Source organism: Chiroxiphia lanceolata, chromosome Z, assembly GCF_009829145.1.
Source record: "Chiroxiphia lanceolata isolate bChiLan1 chromosome Z, bChiLan1.pri, whole genome shotgun sequence".
In the NCBI taxonomy this organism is placed as follows: domain Eukaryota; kingdom Metazoa; phylum Chordata; class Aves; order Passeriformes; family Pipridae; genus Chiroxiphia; species Chiroxiphia lanceolata.
Genome location: NC_045671.1, coordinates 11,890,257 through 11,913,526, shown reverse-complemented (window position 1 = coordinate 11,913,526; position 23,270 = coordinate 11,890,257). Strand labels below are relative to the sequence as shown.

The window sequence follows — 23,270 nt, the reverse complement described above, 5'->3', positions numbered from 1 at the left end:
GGCTTTGCAAATGTGGGTAGGGCCTTCGGGCCTGCGCAATGGATTTTTTAGGTGAGATGCAGTACGCGCGGAACTGAACCCACCCTTTAATCCTAAGGTTTATCTGCTGGGGCCGAGCGAGTTTTGACGGTGGCAGCAAGGTCCTCAGAACGCAGGTTTAATTAGAGTGACCTTCTCTTAGATGGATGGCCTTACAGGGCTAATCGAGCTCCATCTGCCCGGGTTTAGAGTTGTCCCTCTCTTCTCTGTGTGCTCCGGGGCCCTCCCTCTCTCCCCTCCCCGGGGGGGCACCGGTCTCTGTGAACTCCGAGGCGCCCTCTCTCCTCTCCCACGAGGGCACAGTCTCCGCCAGCGAAGTTCCCTCTCTCCTTTCTCCCCGTCCGGGGGGGAAGCCACCCCGTGGGCGCCCGGGGGCCGCGCGCCCACGCTGCACGCCGGGGGAGGGTGGAAGAGTCTGTGTGATTACAGCACCCAAAAATGACTGCCAATCACCTCTACCTATGAACTACACCAATGGAACAAAACGCAGATTGACTTTCATCTTTCCCCAGAAAATGCCTCATTTCTGTCCAGTAATTGCCTTAATGAGTACAATTGTTTGTTCAGGCTTCCTGCTTTTCTCTATTAGTAAGTTTTCACCTCCACTGGTGCCACACTTCCAACGGCTTTGGCAGCTCTGCCCTCTTAAGGACAGACACTTATGTGCTAGATCATTGTAACATACACTAGCCCAGAGACACTTCAACTTCTGCTCAGCAAAGCGAGAGGGGCTGGTGAGGAACAGGGGATGGCAGCTGTGCTCACAGTCTGCTGGATGGTCAGCTGAAGCCCCATCTGCCATCTCTTAATCAAGTACAGCTAAGTGCTTTCCCCAAGCTAGCTTCAACCTGTGTTGTCTGGAAGTGCTCCACAACCCACAGCCTGTAAACAAGTGTGCTGCTTCAGACCAGGTATTTTAATAACATTTTTTAAGAATACCTATCTGTATTATTAAGGTAGGGAGTCATCAGAACATCTGAAAAGTAGCAATCTACTAGGAATATGAAGCAACAACACAAAGTCTGAAGAACAGAGAGCTGTGTGAACACTGCTCCCAAAGCTACAGCTGAGGCTGCTGCTCTGTACTACTGCTCCATCTGAATGGAAATGAATGTACTTCTCACATTTTCAAGATATCTGGTCAGTGCAGGTGTCTAAGATGTAGAGAGTGGGAAGATTCTTCTTTTGCCCATAAGGCCATACTTCTACTTCATACAAATGGGACTGTACATATAAGCAGTTCACACGAACAGTTACAGCCCCTTAGTCAGATCAGGTTTCTTAGAAGGAACCTTTCAACTTTTAAAAATCCAGACAATTAAATAATTAGTGAGAGATACCTCTTTTGCTTCAGCCCTAACAACAAATGGTGCCAGTCACTTTTTATGGGCAGCTTATATTTAATTTTCACACTTCAGCATCAGTAAATAAAACAAAAACTGCAGTGTGAATAAACAGTATGTGTATCAACTGCTCACATATAAAATGAATTGGTGAACAATATCAGTTGTTTGATGCAAAAATACCATATTTCTGTTTTCTGTATTTTTACGAGCTGTTGCACTGACAGGCTGCTACAAAATACTGCAACCAAAACACCATTTGGAAAGTATAGCACTGCAAGCTGCTGGCAAAATCAGTCCTACCCTACCAAAAACATTTCTACTCCTATCATAGCTCTACCCACAAAGTAGTATAATCTTAACAATGATTAAAAAAAATAAAATATTTTGAAAATCAGTATGAAAATATACTTCTGGGTGCAATTCAAGTTATATTTGAATTTTTTAATCAACTTGAGGATGTTGGGTTTTTTACTGTGTTTTAGTCCAGCCACCTCAAACGTCCTTAAACAAACCATTACACTAAATCTTAAACATGTCCTTTTGATTACTGGCCACATAATGTTCAGTTACATGCTCACATAAATGTCCATTTAAGACAGTGGTACCAAATTGTTTGGAGTCTATAACTTCAGTCCTTCCAATAATAACCAATAATTCCCCAGGCTTCCATGTCCTGGTCTTTCTATCTGCACATATTCCATTTTGTTTCAGATATTATCCGAAATCTGTATGCAGTCTCAGGCTCTTGATCCCTCAACACCATAAAACCTCCTCTCCTTTTCTGCATGGTTTAGTGAACTGAAACACCGAACATGTTCTCCCCCTATGGAAAACTTCTTCCCTCTTCTAATCCAAGATCTCCTGTGGTTAATCAGGCTCCCAGATTCCTTAGGTTTGAAATAACAAATAATATACCAAAATTATTTTAAAAAATCTGCAAACCCTACCTCAGCACAGAAAACAAGAACATGGCTACAGAAGATTCTTCATGAAGGTTTCCATTCTATCATTCAATGTCAACAAGAACAACTTGTCAAGAGGAGTCCCTCTTCCTAAATCCTATGTCTTTTCATTTTGATGGATACACTTTTTATTCCCAATGGGTCCATAAAGCTCCCTTGGGCTCTTACAGAGTGAGCCCTTCACCTGTAGCAGTAAAATAAGAAAAGAAAAGAGACCAGCAATGATTTCCACAATAAGTTTGGTTACTTTAATAAAAGATGAACTGCTTATAATTGGGGAAAAAAGGCAATAGAAAAGGTCACAACAAACATATGGGTGGAACAGTAAACAACATTACTTTTTCCATCATGGCATCAAGTGCACCCATCTATGCCACAAGCTGGATCAAAAATACAAGGACACAATGTATTGCTTATTTCCCCTGTATGCTGGATACAGGTCTTATACTGTTATACACAATAAGTGTGAAAAATCACAGAATCATAGAATGTTAAGTGGTTGGAATGGACCCTAAAGATCATCTAGTCCCAACCCCCCTGCCATAGGCAGAGATGCCTCCCACTGGACCAGGTTGCTCAAGGCCTTGTCCAACTTGGTCTTGAACACTGCCAGGGATGGGGCATCCACAACCTCACTGGGCAACCTGTTCCAGTGTCTCACCACCCTCACAGTAAAAAATTTCAAACTAATATCTAACTTAAATTTCTCCTCTTTCAGTTTGTGGCCATTACTCCTTGCCCTATCACTACAGTTCCTGACAAACAGTCCCCCTCCAGCTTCCCTGTAGGCCCCCTTCAGGTACTGGGAGGTTGCCGTGAGGTCTCCACGCAACCTTTTCTTCTCCAGGATGAATACCCCCAACTTTCTCAGCCTGTCTTTGTAGGGGAGATGTTCCAGTCATCTTATCAACTTCATGGCCTCCTCTGGACTTGCTTCAACAGTTCCATGTCCTTCTTATATTGGGAGTACTGGAACTGTACACTCTACTCCAAGTGAGGTCTCACAGGAGCAGAGTAGAGGGGGGGAATCACCTCCCTCGACCTGCTGGTCACACTCCCTGTGATTTGGGATCCCTTTGACCATTTGCAGCCCAGGATTCGGTCGGCCTTCTGGGCTGTGAGCACACATTGCCAACTCATGCAAGTATTCCTGAACTACTCCTTTGTTCGATGCAAGTTAGGAAAGGCCCTCATACCACTTAAAGAGGTGAATGCCATCCTTCCTTAACATCACCACCAGCATCCCTGTGGTCAGCTAGAGGTCTCAGAACCATCAAGCGGAATGCACTGAAGTTAACATCCTTGTGTGTGCCTTGGGATGGATAAACTACATGACACTGCAAAAAGCATGCCTTGACGCAGTACAATCAAAGGAATTAATTTTCTCAAAGCTACCTATTATTTCAAGGAAATTAGCTATTCAAGTAGAATACTTACATTACTTACATCACAGCAGTAATGAGGCACAGGCTGCTTTACAACAGTGACTGCTTTTTCTGAAATGGCTTCTGGATTGACACAGTCATCCTAATTAAAGCACCTTAGAGCTGGAAGATGCCAGAGCTCATCGCACAGTTCCACAAAAACAGCCTTTCTCACATGGAATTGGAGGGGCCCCTTCTCCCCAGGCTGCAGTCCCTCCATGATGTACACACTGTCCTGCACCGCCAGAACTGGCTGGTGTACAAGAGGTCAGCAGTGACCGTATCACATAACAAGCATCTCTCCTGTGCAGTGTTTGTTACCACCACCCAGCATGAGCCGACCCAGAGGCTCACTGACACTCTTCAAGGGTCAGAAATCACAGCTAAAAAGTGTAACGCACTGTCTCACACACTCTTGATCCTACTGCAGAAACACTGCACTGGTAAGAACAGCTCATCCACACATACTGGATCAGTAGGTTGGCACCATTTGGAACAAGCACAAGTCAAGCCCTAAATGTTTAGTTGCATATGTTTAAGTTACATATGTGCATAAGCCAAAACCAGTAGTATTTCCTACTGCACCCCCTGCAAATAATTCCTTCAAGTGGCTCAACTCGCCAAGTGCACGCCCTAAACCAGCCAGGACTCAATCTGGAGGACCAAAGCCCCAGCATAAGCACAGCTCACTGGGCTTGAGCTATGTGTGCTGTGAAATACAGATGGCCTGATCATGGTGTATTCTGCTTTGTTTACTTGACATCTGACTTAATTCTGAGGGCTACTCTGTGTCAGACTTCGAACTGCCACAGTCATTACAAAAGCAGTGGTTTTCTTAAAGCTTTCTTTATAAATAAAAGTCCCACAGTGTTCCCCCAAAATACTTGACTAGGCTCAGCCATCAAATACAACTAAAAGCCAAAGATATAGCAGTTCATTGCTTTAACTGCTCTTCTCTCAATCCTCATCCCAGATCTTCCTTACTCTTGGCAGAACAGGTAAAGCTGAGTCCCAATTCAATCACAAGCAGTTCTCTTCAACTCATGCAAAGCAAGAGACAAGTACCACCAAGCAAGGAATCCTGCTTTCTTTTCACTGACTTTTTACAGGATCACATAAAGCCACTAGCAATCCCACGAACTACCAAAACTCTGAACAGTTCAAGATTTTCTGGATGAAAACAGTAAACAAGGCATTGCTCAAAACAGTTATAATGCAGGTTCATAACACAGTTCTTGAGCAAACACAATTTAATAAGCATTCCATAACAAATTCAAACAATACTTGCAGTCATGCAACAAATGAGAGCCCACTGCACCAACTCATTCTCTAGGTAGAACTAATGTAATGTGTATGTGAAAAGAGTAGCCAAAAAACATGGAATATATTAGACATCAGGCTGAATACTTGAGAGCAGCTGGGAATAAGGCACACAGTTTGTGAAGTAAGGTGAAAATTAACAAGCATTCTTGTTTAACTAAGATAGCTGGAATAAAATGTGTTAGTTCTTTCAGTCTGTTTCTTCTGGCCTACAGGCCCTTCCTCATGCTTAGACTATCCCGAAACTCCAACAGGCCCTAAGGGAGTTATTTGGCTATACCAATAAGGTTGTAGAGACGTACTATATATGAATTAAAACCAAAACTGTTGTATACCAGTCAGTCCACATAACTAACCAAGGGACAGTTTCTACCTACCATCAATGCATCCTAGAGATCTACTGGAATATGGAGTTTTACCAATCTCATTTACTTCTGAGGCAGTAAACATTCAAACTCAATTTAAATGCTTGAATGCTCTAACATAAGGGTTGTTATTAACAACCTACCTCTTTCCAACTGCCCTTCGGAGTTGTTGTATGTTAGCTGATGACAAACTTGTTTGGTACAAAATTACTGTCACACATCTGAAATAATACTTTCTGTTTGGACTGACTACTTACAAACTGAGTTTGAAGACTGTAATGGATTAATGACAGTATTTAAACAGCTTTTAAAGTTCTAAATATTAATTATCTCTATTTTTGTCATAGTCAAATGCAAGTGATTATTCATATTTATGTCTTCATATATCATCTTTGTTCCAGGATTATGAGCAATAAGCTTATTAAGTGATCAGAGGCAGCAAACTTCTGCCTTAATGAGCGTAAAGCCAGCAAAGCATCTTTTCTTTGTATATTCTGAGTTCAGTTCCCCACATTATGAACTCATCTTCAGTAGTCACCCTCTGCCACACACACAGGCCAAGCAGGTCTAGCACTACAATACAATGATGCTGTGAGTCTCCCTAAATGGCTACAGGAAAGGAGACCTGGGGAAGCATAAATCATTCCACACCAACAGAATGGGTGCTGTGTTTATTCTCTTAATGCAGAGAGGTTAAAATTTTCTGCTACATTTACGAGTTTCATATCCTCTCACCAGCAGTCACGGTACAGAGCTCTTTGTCTCCACCACATCTCTAGCATTCTCCATGAATCCCTTCTTCCCCAAACAATCACAATCCCGTGCAGTGGATATCTTCCACAAAATGTTATGTCTAGTTCAGACACATAGCAGGACAAAAGACTATGTTGCAGACTGTATCACTACAAATAGGAGTATCTCTAAGTTATAAAGCTAAGCATGATTTAGAAGATACAGGTGTTGGCATTGCAGTCAAAGGATTTTTTGTAAAATCAAAAGACAGACGTGATTAGTATGATAAGTATGAATAGCATTGCAAATAGAGTGTCAAAGCTCATAAATGTTTGATTACTGGTGTAGTTGTTCAGCTACTGACTAAGTGGATAACAAAGTGGGACAACCTTACATTCGAAAGTTACTCCGAACCAAGCGTTTGTTCACATGCATTCACACACTTAACACAAGTATCTCAAGCATTACTGATTGCAGAAGACTGCATCAAGAGTGTTTTCCAGCACTTATGACTTCACTAAAAATAATTTTAATTGTCTTTTAAATCCTCACAACATTGTACATCTGAAATTAACAATATAATGTACCATGCTGTTTGTTAGGCGAGACATAAAGTCCTACCCTATTGCAAACCACCCTGCTACTGTGAAGCTTTTCTGAAGTTTATACTACCTCATTAATAATTTAAAAAATAATAATTCTGGTGATTAATGTATGTTCAATGGCATACATGCTTTCTGAAGGTCAATAAAATACGTGCTTAAATATATTTTCATTTCATAAGCTGCGGTAAACGTGATATGGACAACATCCATCTCTGTCACAGCTGTCAGAGAAAACAGCCCTTACAATTTTGCAGGAAAAGTTGTTTCTCATACATTGAAAATCAGCTCTTTGGTAAGAGGATGCTTGTTCCGTCTCTCATGAACTACACTGACGTGTAAACAAACACCTACCTCATACGAAGACTTTAACTGGGATTCATATATGGTAAAGAAAGATTTCCCTTGTGATAAACAATTTGAGCACAAAGTGTTCCTTCAAGTCCTGGCATAAATCTACTCCTGCCAAGCTAGTATCTCATTGCATCAGCCTTTTGCCTTCGCCACAGCAAAGCAGCGACCCTACTACCCCTCTCTCCCTGCTTTCCTCACACTGCCCTCTTCCCAGAATTACTCTCTCAGCTCTGCTGGGTCAAAGAATTGTCTTCCCATCAGACAAATATTTGGTAAAAAAAATAAGGAAGATCTTTCATTTAAAAGAAACCTGGCCCTCTAGCTAGTCAATCATTTAAGAACTTCCATGTGGACTAAGCAGACTCGTTATTACACTGGTGATATCCTTGCCTTCCTTTCCCCACCAACTTTATACCTCCCTTGTTGTTGTTCCTATCATTTTTATTTATTTGTTGGGATTTCAAAATGTTTTGACACATACCTTAAGATTGCAAGAGCTTCAACCTGGCTGAATGCAAGTGCTGTCATGTCTGATAAAGCACATCTTATTTTTCAATCAGTCCAAAAAAAAAAAAAATCAAAGCATCTCTGCCTACAATGCTTTCTCAATGACAAATATTCACAGCTTCCACTTTGTCCATGGACATCTGGTATTTCAAATAAGATACATGATGTTATATTTACTCTCCCCAATGCTCTCATTAATAGCACAAGATGAATACTAGCTTTGTTAAAAAACAATTTCTGCAGCAAAAGGAAGCTTCATTTAATGGGAGCAAGGCTTAGGTCTAGTTTAAATACACACTTAGAGTCATGTACATATTGGCAATCGAAAGAAACCCTGTGCGTGAAAGTCATACCCTAAGGGAACCTCAGTCTCCAGATCATGGAAAGGAAAGGTACTAACCCATATAAAGAGGGAACTTGCCATCAGAGTTCTTGATCATTCCTTATTGGAAAATGTCACAAGAGGTCATATATGGTATAACATGCTACTTTAGTTTGTAAAAATGTGGAGAACTAAGCTCCATACCTCTCCCCAATACAGCCAGTGTTGCATAGACACTCAAGCACTCTCTGGGAGCAGTGCAGCTGCCTTGCACAGTGCTATAGGAATTAACACCTCTATAGATTCCAATTTTATTTACGTGCACTGTGCTGCGCAGACACATCAACACTAGAAGACAACGAAACAGCCCATGGTAATGAAAACAATCCTTGACCACACTAGGACAATTTCACTCCAAAATATTTGGGGGGTATCTATGACTTCTCTGTGTATTAGAGTAAGTTACAGCTACATATTTAGTAAAAGTATCACTACCATTTACTGGCAACCTCAGAAATTACTCCTCAGAAAGACTGCACACTGGCATGTTTGTCAATCCTATATAATTATTAGAACATGCAAATGTCGTGAATTAACACAGCAAGTAGCAATTCTAGTAATGCAAGACTGAGATGTGGTAGGGATGAAAGACATCGTATTCCTATTCAATTCAAGCTGCCTGAATAACTTTCAGTAATACTTATATTTACCACTCAGAGCCACAAGACATCTCAATTGCCATCTACTTTAATCTCAATATTTAAAAAAGCATCTTTTAAATAAACATCAGTACTCAAATAAGTCTTACCAGATCTCCGTACATTGATTCTATTCTCAAATACATTTTCATGGCTGATGTGACCAAACAACTCTAAGTTAAAACTTTTGGATTTAAGAAGATCTTTACCTGACAAATAACTTCAATTTTTCCTATCAGTAAATACTTACTTAAAGCTTCTATAAAATAGGATCCAACTCAAGCATTGGGCTACAGTTTTTTAATTGCTTCACTCTCATTTCCAATTTAACCACCAAGATGACCAGTTGTGAATATTGTGTTGTTGTTACACGAGAAGGAAAGTGAAGCCGTGACTGAAAACAATAAGTTAATAATACACTAAATTCTGAACAAAATATTCTCTAGTGAAAAGATGAGTAGCTAATGCACGTCCAGTCTAGCATTAGTCCCGTGAGAGTTTGCAACAAGTATCACAGAAGACGCCACTGTGATAAAACACTCGTTATTCCTCTGCATTAACCCCTCTGTTTCGTATACTTCTGCTCAGAGCATTTGCAGTGTTTGTTTTTAAAAGCATTCTCTTTTTATTTTTAATCCTGTGTAATACTTACAGAAGGCCACACATCAAGAAACAAAATTATAGATAGTATTAAAAAAAAAAAAAGGAAAAGAAAAACGGGAGTAGGGAATTGTATAAACTGGAATAAACCACACAGAACAGAAACTCCGATTAGGTCTATTACAGAGGAGAAGCCTGCAACGCTGGCAGCTAAACCACCATTCTCGCTCTGCTTTTTAAATCCCAGTCCACGTAGAAAAGAGGGTTCCTCTGAAGAAAACTGCTTCTCCAGACCTTCCCTCCCCCATCACCCCCTCCATCACCCACAGCACGGGAGCTGACGGGAATTCTTGGCCCCCAGTCGCCGTCCCGGCCACGGCCAGAGCTGACGTCGCGGTCCCGGCCCGGCTCCGGGGCCGGGCTGCCCTCGCCAGTGGGGTACGCCGGGCGGCCCCGCGGGGCGAGCTCGCAAAACTCCTGAGCGAGAGCCGGGTGAGGGCGGCGAAGCCCGTCAGGAGCCGGACCCTGGTGCTGGGACACTGGGGCGAGGAAGCCATTCGGCGTCCGCCCCAGGCGGGAGGCGGCGGGCAGGGAGAGGCGCGGAGCCGCCGCCCGGTACTCACCGAGTCGCTCACAAACTTCCCCCAAGTTTCGGCGGCGCGGCGGGCGGCGGCGGGCGTGGCCCCCCCCGGCGGGCACCGGCACCATGAGAGCGCCTCAGCGAGCGTCCGCCGCGACCGGCCCCAACTTCTGGAGCGGCAGCAACCGGCGAGAAAGCGAGCAACAGCAGCCCAGCTTCGGGCTGAGCCCGCACTCCTCCCGCGGGGCGGGGCGGGGCGGGGCAGGCGGGTGGAGGGCAGGGGGCGGTGGGGAGGCCCCCCACTCCTCTCAGCACACCCGCCCGCCTCCGCCGGCAGCGGCAGCAACGCTGGTGGGGTACTCTCTTTGCTCGGCGCAGCCCGCCCTGCCCTGCCTGCCGGGGCGCGGGGCACTCAAGGGCTGCCGCTGCGTGCTCCTCCTCCTTCTCCTCCCCCTCCACCCCGGCAGCTGGCGGCCCGCCCGCCGCGGGAGGGGGGGATCAGGGTGCGGGGCCGGGGGAGCGTGTCTGGCGGGGTGGGGCGGGCGGGGACGGCTCGGCGCGTCCTCCGGATCTCTGCCGCCCTCCCTGAGCCCCGGCCGGTGCCGGCACTTTGGCTGCGCCGCGGGGCTCTGTCTAGGGGGAGACGGCGGCTACTGAAGCGCAACATCCCTAACCCCCCCCGGGGGTCAGCTCCGCGCTGCGGGCACAGCCCCCCCGGCCATGGCCAGCGAGGGCGAACCTCCGGGCTCCCGAGCTGGCGTGTGCCTGTAAGGGCAGGGCTGGCACTCGCGTTTGTGTTCAGGAAGGCGATGAACCCGATTTTAGGGAGAAGGGGGTGTCAGCGTGCCACGGACGCGGCTACCAGGTGGAAGTGAAGTGGCGTTGGACGGCTGAAAAGATGAGGATAGGCATCTTCCATGAGCAGGTGCGTGGTGGCTCACACGAAGAACTGAGTAGTGTGAGTGTAGACAGAAGCTACGGCAAAAGGGAGAGCGACTCTTAGGGATTTTCTTGCAATAATAAAAGATTTCTCTTTTGAGAAGCACCTTAGGAAAGAAAACATTCAAAATGAGCATGGTGCCATCAGTTTGTTTAGGTATCGCTTATGTTGATAAAGTATCAGAGGTAGGCACATAAGTGCAAAGGTGACCTCAGCAGTGAGACACTGATCTTTGAGGCCCTTGCAGGCACCCTGTGCTGTGTGTCCCATTCACCCTCAAATGGCTCATCATCTGGCTTCCTCATACAACAGAGGTGGGACAAAAGCCATACAAGCCAGTGTTATAAAAGTTTCACAATCACTTGTGACAAGGCAAAGTCCCCTCTGAAATTAATTGTAGCTCACCCAAGCTCCCTGTTGCTGTTTGGTGAACAGGAATACCAGGGCCAGCACACAGAAGTTGTTTGGTTACAGTGGCTGTGGACAATGGGGTTCCTGGCACCTCTGGCTGCTCAGGTTGGTGCTGCCCTTCCTATATTACTGCACCAGGAGCTGTGCTACTGGGTCCTGCTTGGCTTCAGGGAACTGCTGTGCCTCAAATATCAAGTGATCTGTTCTCAGCTGGGCTGTTGATCTGGACTTGCTCTGCCCTGAACCAATAGAGTGGGCCCAGGGGGTAAAGACGTGTAGCTGTGGCAAGGTGGACCATAAGATGTGGCCTTATGAATTTTCAGTTGCCTTAAGGGAGTTAAAATCTGATATCAAAACTGAAATGAAACTGTATGACAAAGTATCACTGAGGTTTTAAACTAAGAGCATACAACTTCATCTTTCTTATTCCTACACCAGAACCACATCTTGCCTTTTCCTCCTTCAAAAATCATGGGAACAGAACTCTACATTTTTTTAAGTGTCAAGCTCAAGTAAGTCTTTCCATTAATATATGTGCAAAGGACATTAACTTTCAGTTCTTACCACTGGTTAGGAAACTCATATCCACATCTCCTATGAGATGCTTGTGCTGCCAAACTAGTGGTTTTTTTCTAGACCTTTCACTCTTACGTCTTCTACTGAAGCTATGACAAAGCATGATTAAAAACTCACTGATTTAGAAATTCTAACTATAGACCTGATCCTGGTCCTGTAATTTGGTGGTTGAAACACTGTGTTAGGAGAGAAAGACTTGTATTCCGGGTCCAAATATGTTTATGGGGTTTGTTTAATACAACATTCCTGTAACATAATAAGATCTGAGACTATGACGAACTGTTTTGTATTGGCTAAGTAGCAGTGAGAGCTGAGCATCTAAAATACCACATGGATAAACCAGAGAAAATATTTACTGCTCCCTCATTATATGTACAAATCAGTGTAGATAATTATAAATCCATAGTTTATTATATATTCTGGGTTTATACCTGCCTGGACTTTCTGTATACTAGATAAAAGTTGTTTATTTTTTCACATGGCAGGTGGTTTAGTTTCATGGGGATTAATGTCAAACACAGTTCAGTGCCAACAAGAGCAGATTTAGGCAAAAGCAGCCAAAATAATTTTCAGTCAGAAAGCTTGTGAGGGTGTGCGTGGGGCTGGAAAGATGGGAGACAAGTAAGAGTGTAGTTTCCACACCGTACAGCTGGTCCTGGAGATGTGAAAGCACAAGCGTGTGTATAACTTGAGTATAGGATAAATATTTTTAATTTTCCTAATCTTTCCAATACAAGTAAATAGCATAATAAATGGTCAGTGGTCTCTTTGCTTCTCTCTTAGGAAAAAAAAAAAAAAGGTTTGTCTTTTGATAACTATTATACTCAATTTCATTGGAGGATTTAGGGGGATATTTATTCTGTGCTTCTTCCCAGTGGTAATGTTTTAATCACCAAGAGAAATTAGCTTCAGAGTACCTGAGTTTGGTATCTTATGAAGCAAGAATCTTACATTTGGCTCAGTAAAAATATAGAAATTGGTTGTGTTCTTTATAGACACATCTACTTTTAAAACTATGTATAATTTAATGAATGTCTATGTGCTTCATTTTTCTTTTTCATTTATGCTGTATTATCACTCTTCCAGATTCCCTCCAATCTTCTTAAAAAGCCTCGAAACTCAAGTCTGGCTTGAGTACTCTCAGTAAAGATACCTGAATTCTGACCATTTACTCTGACACAATATCCAGTCATGCTTACACCTACTCTTTTCTCTGAACATGCAGTTGCCAGTTCAGTTCATTCCAAAGAGTGTATTGAAAGTCCTCTCCTTTTTGAGTATGATGCTCTGCAACCAGGTGCAGAAGACGAAATGATGTCTGAGTCTGGTTTGCTCTCTGTTTATATTAGTGTATAACATAGTGTTTATCAACAGTATGTCAAATAGAATTCTAACAGCTCAGTTCATAACAGTTCTTCATCTGAAAGAGGTTCCTCTACTTTCCAGTGTCTACAGCAAGCGCTGCCAGTAATTTCTACCAGACTCACTGTGAACACCTAATGTAAGCACTGGCTAAAGTCTGAGCTTGTGCAACATAAAGGTAGCTGTATTGGTAATGCCTGCCAAACTCCTATCGCTTGATTTAGCAGGCAATAGTTACCTATATCAGCAAAAGCAATGTTAATATATGCATTTCTAGATCAATATAACAGGGTCCACATGCAAGGTCCATGCTAAAAAAAAAAAAAAAAGTGTTATTTTGTCTAGCAGAGTTTGTACTGGAAGTAAATAAGGTGAGTTTTTTGTTGCTAAGCATTTTGCTAATATGGTATTGCAAAATATAGTCTTAATTGATACTGCTTTACCTGTGGAGCTCTTACATTAGGCCTGAAACAACATGGTCTAGTCTGAGTAGTTCAAAATTCCCAGTGGTTTGAGGTTTAAGTGACTATGAGTATGTTTCTCTTGAGTGAGAAACTACTTATATTAAATTACAAAAACATTTTTTATTTTTCAAAGCTGCATTAAAAACTGCAGGAGAATGAGATTAAATCAAGACATTGTTCATATTCCACATTCTTACTTGCAGGTAAAATCTATATCTTTATCTGTTTTCTTGGCTTCTTGTTTAACACCATCATAGAAACAGAAAGATTCAGCTTGGAAGAGATCTCAGGGGCTCCCTAGTCCAATCTCCTGCTGAATTCAGGGTCAGTGAAGAAGGAAAATCTTATTACTCACGGCTTTACCCAGTTGGGTTTCAAAAGCTTCCATGGATGAAGACTGCACAGCGTCTTGGGACAACCTGCCCCCCTGCTGCAGTGTCCTCACAGGACAAAAGGTTTCCTTTCTTCTCCAATCTGAACTTCTCAGTTCTAATTATGCTCATTGTCTCTCCTTTGTCAATCATGCACTGCTGTGGAGATCCTGGCTCTGTCTTCTCAATGTCCTACTTGTAGCAAAGGGAAGGCTGCTCTGAGGTGCCACGGAAGCCTTTCCTTCTCCATGCTGGAGCAGCCCTGTCCCTCAACATCCTTTTGGGGTGCTCATGCTCCAGCTCCTGAGCTGAGCACCCTGGTGGCACTTCACTGGGTCACTCCAGTTGTACAATATCTCTGTATCACTGCATGGGCTCCTTTCTTTCCAGGGCAGGATTTTGCATTTGTCCTGGCAGAATTTCACACAGTTCCCATCAGCCCACTCCTCCAACCTGTCTAGGTCTTTCTGGAAGCATTTCTTGAGCATATTGACTGATCCCTCCAGTATGTTGTTATGTGCACACTTGACGAGTGTGCACATTACCTCCTCCAGGTCATTGATAGAGATATTAAACAGGATAGGTACAAGTTATTGATCCTGTGGTATTGCGCTTGTTTCTGGCCTCCAGGCACAGAGACTATGAACCCCTATTATTTTAGTAATACAAGACATCTTTTTCCAATTAATTTTTTCAATTAATCTCCACTGATCTTATCTAGATGGTAATAAAAAAATGAGGGCTATAAAAGGAACATGTTAGTCATTTAGAAATAAGAAAGAGAATGATTCAGATGCACACGTGTTTCCCCCTTTATATCATGTGTCCTGGTTTCAGCTGGAGTAAAATTAATTTCTTCTCAGTAGCTGTTACAGTGCTATGTTTTGCATTCAGAACGAGAATGGTGTTGATAATGCTCTGATTTGTTGGTTCTTTACTAAGAACCATGTTTATCATAAATCAAGGACTTTTTTCGAGTCTCATGCTCTGCCAGTGAGGATGATAACAAAAGAAACTGGGAGTAAGCACAGCTGGGACAGGTGCCCAAAATGACCAGATGGATATTCCACACCTTAGAATGACATGCCCAGTATATAAACTGGGGAGAGTTACCTGGAAGGGCAGGCCAGTCTGGGTTCAGGAAGGGGCATCTGGCATCGGTTAGCAGGTGGTGAGTAATTGCATTATGCATCACTTGGGTTTTCCCTTAATATTATTATTGTTGTTGCTCATGCTTTATGGTGAACTTGCCACTGGCTGCCACAAGAGAGGAGCCCCGAAACAACATTTCAGCCTTGGCCATATTGATCAACATAACTGGTCTACTCTGGCCTCCAGTCGGCAAGTCTGGAGACACACCATCTATAACGCCTCTGCTTCCTTTGAGAACGCACGCAGGATCACTCTCAAGGAGAAAAGACAACACAGAAAGAATCACGTCTTGCCAATACCACCTAAGGAGTCTTTCTGCTGTACCTTTTGCAACCGGACATGTCTATCTCATATTGACCTTTTTAGCCACCAGTGCACTTGTAGCAAATGTGGGTAGAGCCTTCCTAAATCTTCGTTTGCGAAGCCTAGCCATGATGATGATGATGATTATTGTTGTTGTTATTATTATTATTACTACTATTACTATTATTACTACTATTATTATTTTACTATTATTACTGTATTTTAATTTATTTTCAATTATTAAAGTGTTCTTATCTCAACCTACAAGTTTTACTTCGATTCTTCTCCCCATTCCACCATGGTAGAGGGAGAGAGAGTAGGGGTTGAGCGAGAGGCTGCCTGGTGCTTAATTTTCAGCTGGGCTTAAAACCATGACATATGACTTTAGAAAACTTATGGAGAAAAAAATGCCACTGGTGTTGTGTGAAACATAAGTGAAAGTTAACCTTTGTAGGGAGTAAGTCAGTCTTTTAGGCATGTACTATGTTTGCTGTCAAAATATCTGTTTATAGGATGGTAGCAAGTGAAAATTCTGAACAGGGGATAGGTTGATGCTTCCTCTTTCCTCCCTTCACCTTTTTAATGCTCTTTATTCATCTATGGAATAAGAATAGCTGAAAGAAGAAAAGCACTCTTTTAATCTAAATTTCCGTCATAAGTAGAATTGCGGAAAAAAGTACCACGGCACACGATTGCTTGCCACAAAAAGAAACCACACTAATAAAATGCATATTTCAACCATGATCAGACTTGTACCAAGAGCTGGGAATACACGGTGCTTGCTGTATGCAAAAATAAAAACAATATTTAATAGCAGCTCTGTTTTCAGCCTCTGAATATGTGGAAAAATTTAGGTTGTGGGATATCTGGGTTATTTCCTTTAAAGCTACAGAGCAAAGCTCCCCTGAATACTTTATATGAAAGTAGAATATTTGCCTAACCAATATCTGTAGAAACAGAGAATTTTCTTTGAGGAACTAATCTCCAAGGAATCAAAATGAGCAAGCATGCAGGATAAGAAGGCAAAGAGAGAAAAGAAAGAAGGAACACTCTGCCAGAGCCTGAGGTCTCTTGCTCTCTCTTTCTGTTATTTCTAAGTCATTCAACATGTCATTATCTGCAGCTAATATAAAGCAAAGACCTATCTGCTGTGTAATGAATGCACCGACTTTCTGGGTTTTTGGGGAAAAGTGTAAATGGCAGTATTTTGCTTGCTTTGTTTCTGAAGAAGGGAAATGGGGGAGAGTAGGAGTGAAGGTTTTGCTTGAAGTTTAATATTCACTGCTCTTTTTTTCTAAGATAAATATTATCAAGGCTGGTATCCTGGCCCATTTCCAGCACTACACAGGTTGTCCTTCATCCTAGGTGTTACATTAGCCAGAAGAACTACTTCAAATGAACAGTGAAAAATATCAATCAGTTTTGTGATAAATAATGTGATGGTGTTGCCCTGTGATCTTAACTGAATCCCATCCTTAGTCTTTCAAGCGTTAATAGAAGATTGTAACCACAGTCTGCAAAGCTGGAATTCAGAGCCTGAGACCGTTTCCTGCATCCATATGTCCACATTGTCCTCCATTTCTTTCTATGAATAGCACAATTTTCAGTATCTGGTGAAGCTTCTGCCTAAAATGCTAGGGTCTAAAGTGTCCCAAAGGTTTAAGCACGTTAAACAAGGCTTTTTTGGATTGCCTTCCAGTGCTTTAATGTCTAAATTCTAATATGCTAAAGAGCTAACTGATTCACTTTTCCAGGTATTTTACATTTTTTTGCTCAGAACATGTCTTCATTGTCTACCCATGTTTCATGAGCATTTTTCTGCAACTTTTTGCTACATATTCTTGCTCTCCACCCCAAGTTCTTTTGTCTCTCAGACTTAGGTGGAAAGGAGGTCACAAAAGCTAGAGCAGACACTATCTTGATTATTTGGGTACTCAAATTCACTTGAAGCTAAAACAGTATTGTTACCGTGCAAAAGACAACAGACTAGAATTGAATCAAGGTTACAGTGTATAAAGTATGATACTTGAATTTCCTGGACTGGTTGCATGTAAACAAAGCCACAGAGTAGCTTTGTTTGTCATTTTCATAAGTCTGGGGCTTCCAGGAACAGCATCAACCTTTAATTTACGATTCAGCTAGAAGCCTATAATTGGCAGATCTCAAGCATATGTGACAGCAAGGAACTTTGGACAGACCGACTAATAAAATACATGCTATTGCTGTCTCTACATAACTGAGAAAAACATCGACCTCTTTCTGAAGAGCTTGGTTTTTTACATCAACTCACCATTTTGAGAAAAACGTAACATCAGTAGGGGAAAATCCTGAATTAGTATTATCTTCTCATTTAAATGCTCACAGGGAAATGTCTTTCAAAGCCGAATATTTTTGTATACATGGAAGTTCCTAAGATGATGTGAGGTAGCATTTTGACTCTTCAAAAAGACTATGTTTGTTGACATTCTTCCCAATTCTACTCTGTATAATACATCTAGTCAGGTGTAAAAATCAGACCCACAGGTCTGTAGCTCCCTGGTTTTCATATTATAGGGCTGTTTTGCTGATGCTACACTGATCGTTCTCCCTTCAGAAATCTTAATGGAGCCATAACCACCTTGCCGTCAAAATGCAGATCTCTGGACCCTTTTGTTTTTACTCGACAAATCCTTCTCCTTTCTGTAGTTCTCCCATGGACTTTCCATTCCATTCAAAGAAAGTGGTTTAGCTGTCCATCCACACAGTCTCTAGTCCTTTGGCCTTCAGCCTCTGCCTGGGTGAAGTTGCTGCACAGGTTTACTTCCAACCCTTTATCCTGCATGCTTGTACTGTGATGGTTCTTAGTGCTCATAACAGTACCGAAAAGCAGTGGAGGCTCGAGTCAGCTGACACAGAAATGACCTCAAGAGTCGTCAAGTTCAGGGAATGTCCAGCCTTTCAGGTTAATGGTGCTGCATAACGATGTTTTACATTATGCAAGCCATGTGATGCATACCGTTGCCTTGGAGAGGCCAAAGAGCAGCAGTCCTGTGAACAACAGTGTTCTTAGAGGACTCCTGAGTTCCATCATGGGATGTGGGGCAAGCTAAATATAAAGCTGGTTTCCAGAAAAATAGATGACTTCACTCTAAACAGGATCTGATGACTGTTTCTTTTCCTAGGTGGAACCTCAGATTGAACAGTAGTTCCAACACCAGGACAGGCCACCTGCTCATCATGTGCTTGGCATGCCTGACATGTCATTGTTTTGACATGGTAACCACATTGGAATTATTGAGGAGCCAAATAGAGCTGAAACCTATGAGTTATCTGCTTGTAGTGGCATTCATTGATATATCCCAAAACAGAATTTACTGTCCTTACCTAATTCTTGGTATTTGCTTGACTAGATTTCTTAATGTCTCAGTGGTAAATACTCCCTTACCTACCAAAGCCACTTGTGTCAGATATTCACAAGTTTATAATCAGAATGTTTTCCTTAATGCCTAACACTTTTTTTGCTACAATTTAAATTCCAGAATTCTTCTATCCACACTGACAATGGTGACCAGATTATTCTCTTTTGTGTTAGAAAATAATTGCCACGTACTCTTCAGTTTTTCTTATATCTTAGGCCAGAGGATCTCTGTTTTTGAAATCTTTCATCATAGATCACTTTCTCTTTGCCTCTGATCACTTGCACTGTTTTGGGCTTTCTCCAGTTGGTCCATATCTTTCCTGAAGTATAATGCCCCAAAGAGACCAAGTTCTCTACCTGACATTCTAATAGTGCTCAGAAGAGGAAAGCATGAAGGCTATACTGCTATTTATAAATCACAGCATTAAATTTGATTATTTCCACCTAAGTGCAGTGTATCATGTGGCATTTAATTCATTTTTCGTTCCACCACCACAATTTCTCAAGATAATGTAATTCTCACTTTGAATTACATCTTCCAAGACATTCATGCTTGTGCTTCTTTCCAGCTTTGTCTCGTCTGCAAGCTTAATAAGACTGTTATCCAGATTAAGAAAAAGTTGAATAAAGTGAGAAAAAAGAAATATTTCTCAAAAACCCTAATTTTGTGATATGACAGTATCAAAATAAAGAAAATATGTTTAAGATATGCATTAGCATATTGGGTTTTACGCTATTTTCATTTTCAAAAGTTTGTAAAGAGTTTATCTGATTCTAGATATGTTTAGAGGTTTTTTGTGGGTTTTTTTTCTGTGAGTTGAAGTTAAATTGATTAGTTTATTTCCAGGCTCTTCTTCCTTTGCTTTCTTCCCTCTTTTTCTATAAGGCATCTGTAATTTTTTTGTCCTTTCCCAGTCTTACATGTTTTAGCAGTTTTTCACTGATTCTCAAGTAATTGCTAATCTGACGAATTCACCTCATTCTTAAAATATCCCAGGCTATAGTCTAACTGGTCTAGCTGGCTTGAGAGCGTTTCTTAATGCACTCCTGTCCTATTTCTTGCCTGTTTTACACTGAGTACTTAACCCTTTGTCATCAGGGTTAATTACGCTACTGATGTGCCTGCCTGACATACATAAAAAGATTTTAAATACTACCATTTTCTTGAGCTCATGAGTTATGTCATTGCCTTGCCTCCAGTCTCAAAAATAGGCAGGAAAATTAATCATAATTTTCCTTTCTTTTCTTTATTATTAGTGCATGTTACCTTTTGAAGTGTTTCCTAGCTGTATGTTGGGCTTTTGACTTAGTTTTCTAGTTGGATCATAAACATGTGCTGTTATTTTACATGTTTTAGAATTTGCTCTGATTTCCACTTCTCAGAGGGAACTTACTGAGTTTGAGATCAAATAAAAGTTCCTGGATTAGCTAAACTAATCTCTCAGTACTTTTCCCTTCTGATAGGAATAGCTTATGTTTTCTACCACAACAACTACTTTTTCCTTTGATGTTTTGTTGACTTGAGTTGGTGGAAGTTTGCCTACTTCAAGTCCATGATCATCTCCCTTTTTTCCTATTTTCTTTCTTAGGATTGTGTACTCTATAATTTCACAGTCACTGTCTCCAAGTTGCCTTTCATCATTCTTTTCTGAAACAACTACTCTTCACTGCTAAGAAACATATCCAGAAGAACCTCTCTTCTGTTTTTTCTAATGAAACAGAAATAGTGACCAATGCTTTTCAGTATAGAGCTTGCTAATTAATTTCTGTCCTGATGTTTCTTTTCTTACCCATTCTTTGGACAGTTAAACTCTCTTGTGACTCTTCAGTTCTGTGCTTTGAGTATTGAATGATTTGTCATGTTATTAATGAAAAAGACTTCCACTGCATATATGCTCTGTTCATGTGGTTTGTTTAATGATAGCAGCAATTGTGTCCTCCTCTTCCTTCACTGTCACCCAGAGGCTTTCGACAAGTCCAACTTCCTCCCCTGTCTGGAGCTCAGCACCAGTGCAGAGCTATATCCTTTACTGTTAGATAGTCCTATCTTACTTATAAGTCTTTTTTTTTTAAAACAAGATAATTTTTGTGGTCACTTTTTAGGTATCCTTACTACTCTTGTTGATTTCCTGCATTTCTTCATGCTTTCAACTTGGCTTGTCACATTCCTCCGCTCTCCACACATTTATTTTTTTTAAATTAAATTTGTTCAAATTTGGTTTGTGCACTTGAAATGTCCACATATGAACAGTCATACAGACTGAATACATGGTATATAAAACTAAATCTAAGCATGTAACTTTTTCCCTGTTCTTCAATGGCAAATTGAATGAGTCATTAGTGCCCTGGCAGCCAGGAGGGCCAACCGTGTCCTGGGGATCATCAGGCACAGCACTGCCAGATGGTCGAGGGAGGGGATTGTCCCGCTCTGCTCTGCACTGGGTGGCCTCACCTTGAATATTGTATGCGGTTTTGGGCACCACAATATAAAAAAGACGTTAAGCTCTTAGAGACTGTCCAAAGGAGGGCAACAAAGATGGTGAAGGGCCTTGAGGGGAAGCCGTATGAGGAGCGGCTGAGGTCATTTGGTCTGTTCATCCTGGAGGAGGCTGAGGGGAGACCTCATTGCAGTCACAGCTTCCTCGTGAGGGGAAGAGGAGGGGCAGACACTGATCTCTTCTCTGTGGTGACCAATGACAGGACCCAAGGGAATGGCCTGAAGTTGTGTCATGAGAGGTTTAGGTTGGGTATTAGAAAAAGGTTCTTCACTCAGAGGGTGGTTGGGCACTGGAACAGTCTCCCCAGGGAAGTGGTCACAGCACCAAGCCTGACAGAGTTCAAGAAGCATTTGGATGATACTCTCATGCACATGGTGTGACTCTTGGCAATGGGTGCAGGGCTAAGGGTTGGACTCAGTGATTCTTGCGGGTCTGTTTTGACTCAGTACATTCTGTGATTCTGTGATTCTGTGATTCTTTGAAGATGTTTTTAAAGGATTTTTATATCACTGATCAAACAGACAATCGGGGAAAAGAGGTCTTTTATCGAAATTCTAGGTTGAATTGTGCTTTTCTTTGTCATTGTTTACTTTAGTCTACTGCAGTTTAGATACCAGTCCTGAGGTAATTTGCAAATGCAATGTTTAAATGCCTTCAAACAATGGCAGTAACATTTACCTGATGTGGTTTTGCTATTTTATTTTTGATCATAACAATTGTAACCCCAAAGTGGAACACCAGCAGATGTGTCCTGTCCAGTTGCCTTTCACTGTACTTGATAACATTCCATCCATCCTGATGCTTGTAAACAGATGCTTAGATATCCAGCCAGCCCAAACTTTTGACACAGGCCACATCTAGAAATAGCCTGTACAGAAATAATCCCATAAACTATTTGACATAGCCAAGAGGAGGGCCCCATTATGTTGTGACTTGTGCTAGTTGCTGTTTACTAAGAACATTAATGACTTTGACCCCAGCAGTTGTGCTCAAATAAGAGAAACAGTCACAAAACTGCTTCTTCTCATTTTCATAAATTTGAAGTTTTACTTTTATAACTTTGAATTAGTAGTTTTCAGCTATTACTCCTGGTGCAGACGTTGGCCTGACATGACCAACAGGCCAGCAGCCGGGGCTATCTCTCTGTCTCACATGAGGGACTCAGGGTTAAAGGCCTGTTTGCCTCTGCCCTCACTCCCAGATCCGTCCATGCCTGGCCAAAGCCTCTGCATAGGAAAGCTACTGGAATATTCCTGTTCCATACTAGAAGTTGAATTTAAAATCCAAAATAAGTCATTAACTTTCTCAAGGACAGGGAAATGTGAGGGAAGTTTGTAATTCTGGAGATACATCTCATAGGAAAATATAGCTTCTGTTACTTGCAGTGAAATGCAGGTCCTTGTCTCCTATATATTAGAACTGGCTACCCTGAAATTACAAAATCTGAAATTCACATCAGTCCTGGTGTGGTCCATTTGCTGAACCTAGTGTGAGCAAAGTGCCTGGTTTCTGGGAAGCTCCCAGCAATCCAGCCCCATCTTGGGTTCTGCTGAGGCCCCTCAGAGCCTACATGGTCCAGATTACACATTTCAGTGTGTGAAACACACTGTTCAGTGAATTGTCTTTTTTCTGTCATTAATACTGCCTATCTCTGTATGAAGTTCCTTGTCTGGTACATCTTTCTGCCCAAAGTCCCTTCTTTAGAGCAAGCCACAGCTGCTATAGTGCTGGATGGAGCTGGGAGAAGAGGCCACTGCTACCCGAGAACAGAAGACATGCCACCCTGAGGAGCAGGACAGGGTATGTTCATGTGTGTATGTGTATACGTTGATTCCCTAAGCATTGCTGACAAAGCTGCATGCGGTCATCACTCCCTTTCTCATCTTGTACTAAATCCCATCTTCCCTCTTATTTTGACAGTATTTTCAATGTAATGCTAAATAAA

The 23,270-nt window shown here is 42.0% G+C and overlaps 1 protein-coding gene across 5 annotated transcripts in view; it reads right to left on the bottom strand.

Annotated features, from left to right (window-relative positions):
- Nucleotides 1-23,270, bottom strand: part of GHR (growth hormone receptor) — a 164,953-nt gene that overhangs the window by 121,549 nt on the left and 20,134 nt on the right. Inside the window, exon 1 of one of the 5 annotated variants that reach the window (XM_032676935.1) lies at nucleotides 9,895-9,991. The exons of the other annotated variants lie outside the window; for them this stretch is intronic. The gene's annotated coding sequence lies outside the window, so the exon portion shown is untranslated. Of the gene's footprint in view, nucleotides 1-9,894; nucleotides 9,992-23,270 lie in introns of those variants that run through there. 5 annotated transcript variants of the gene reach the window in all.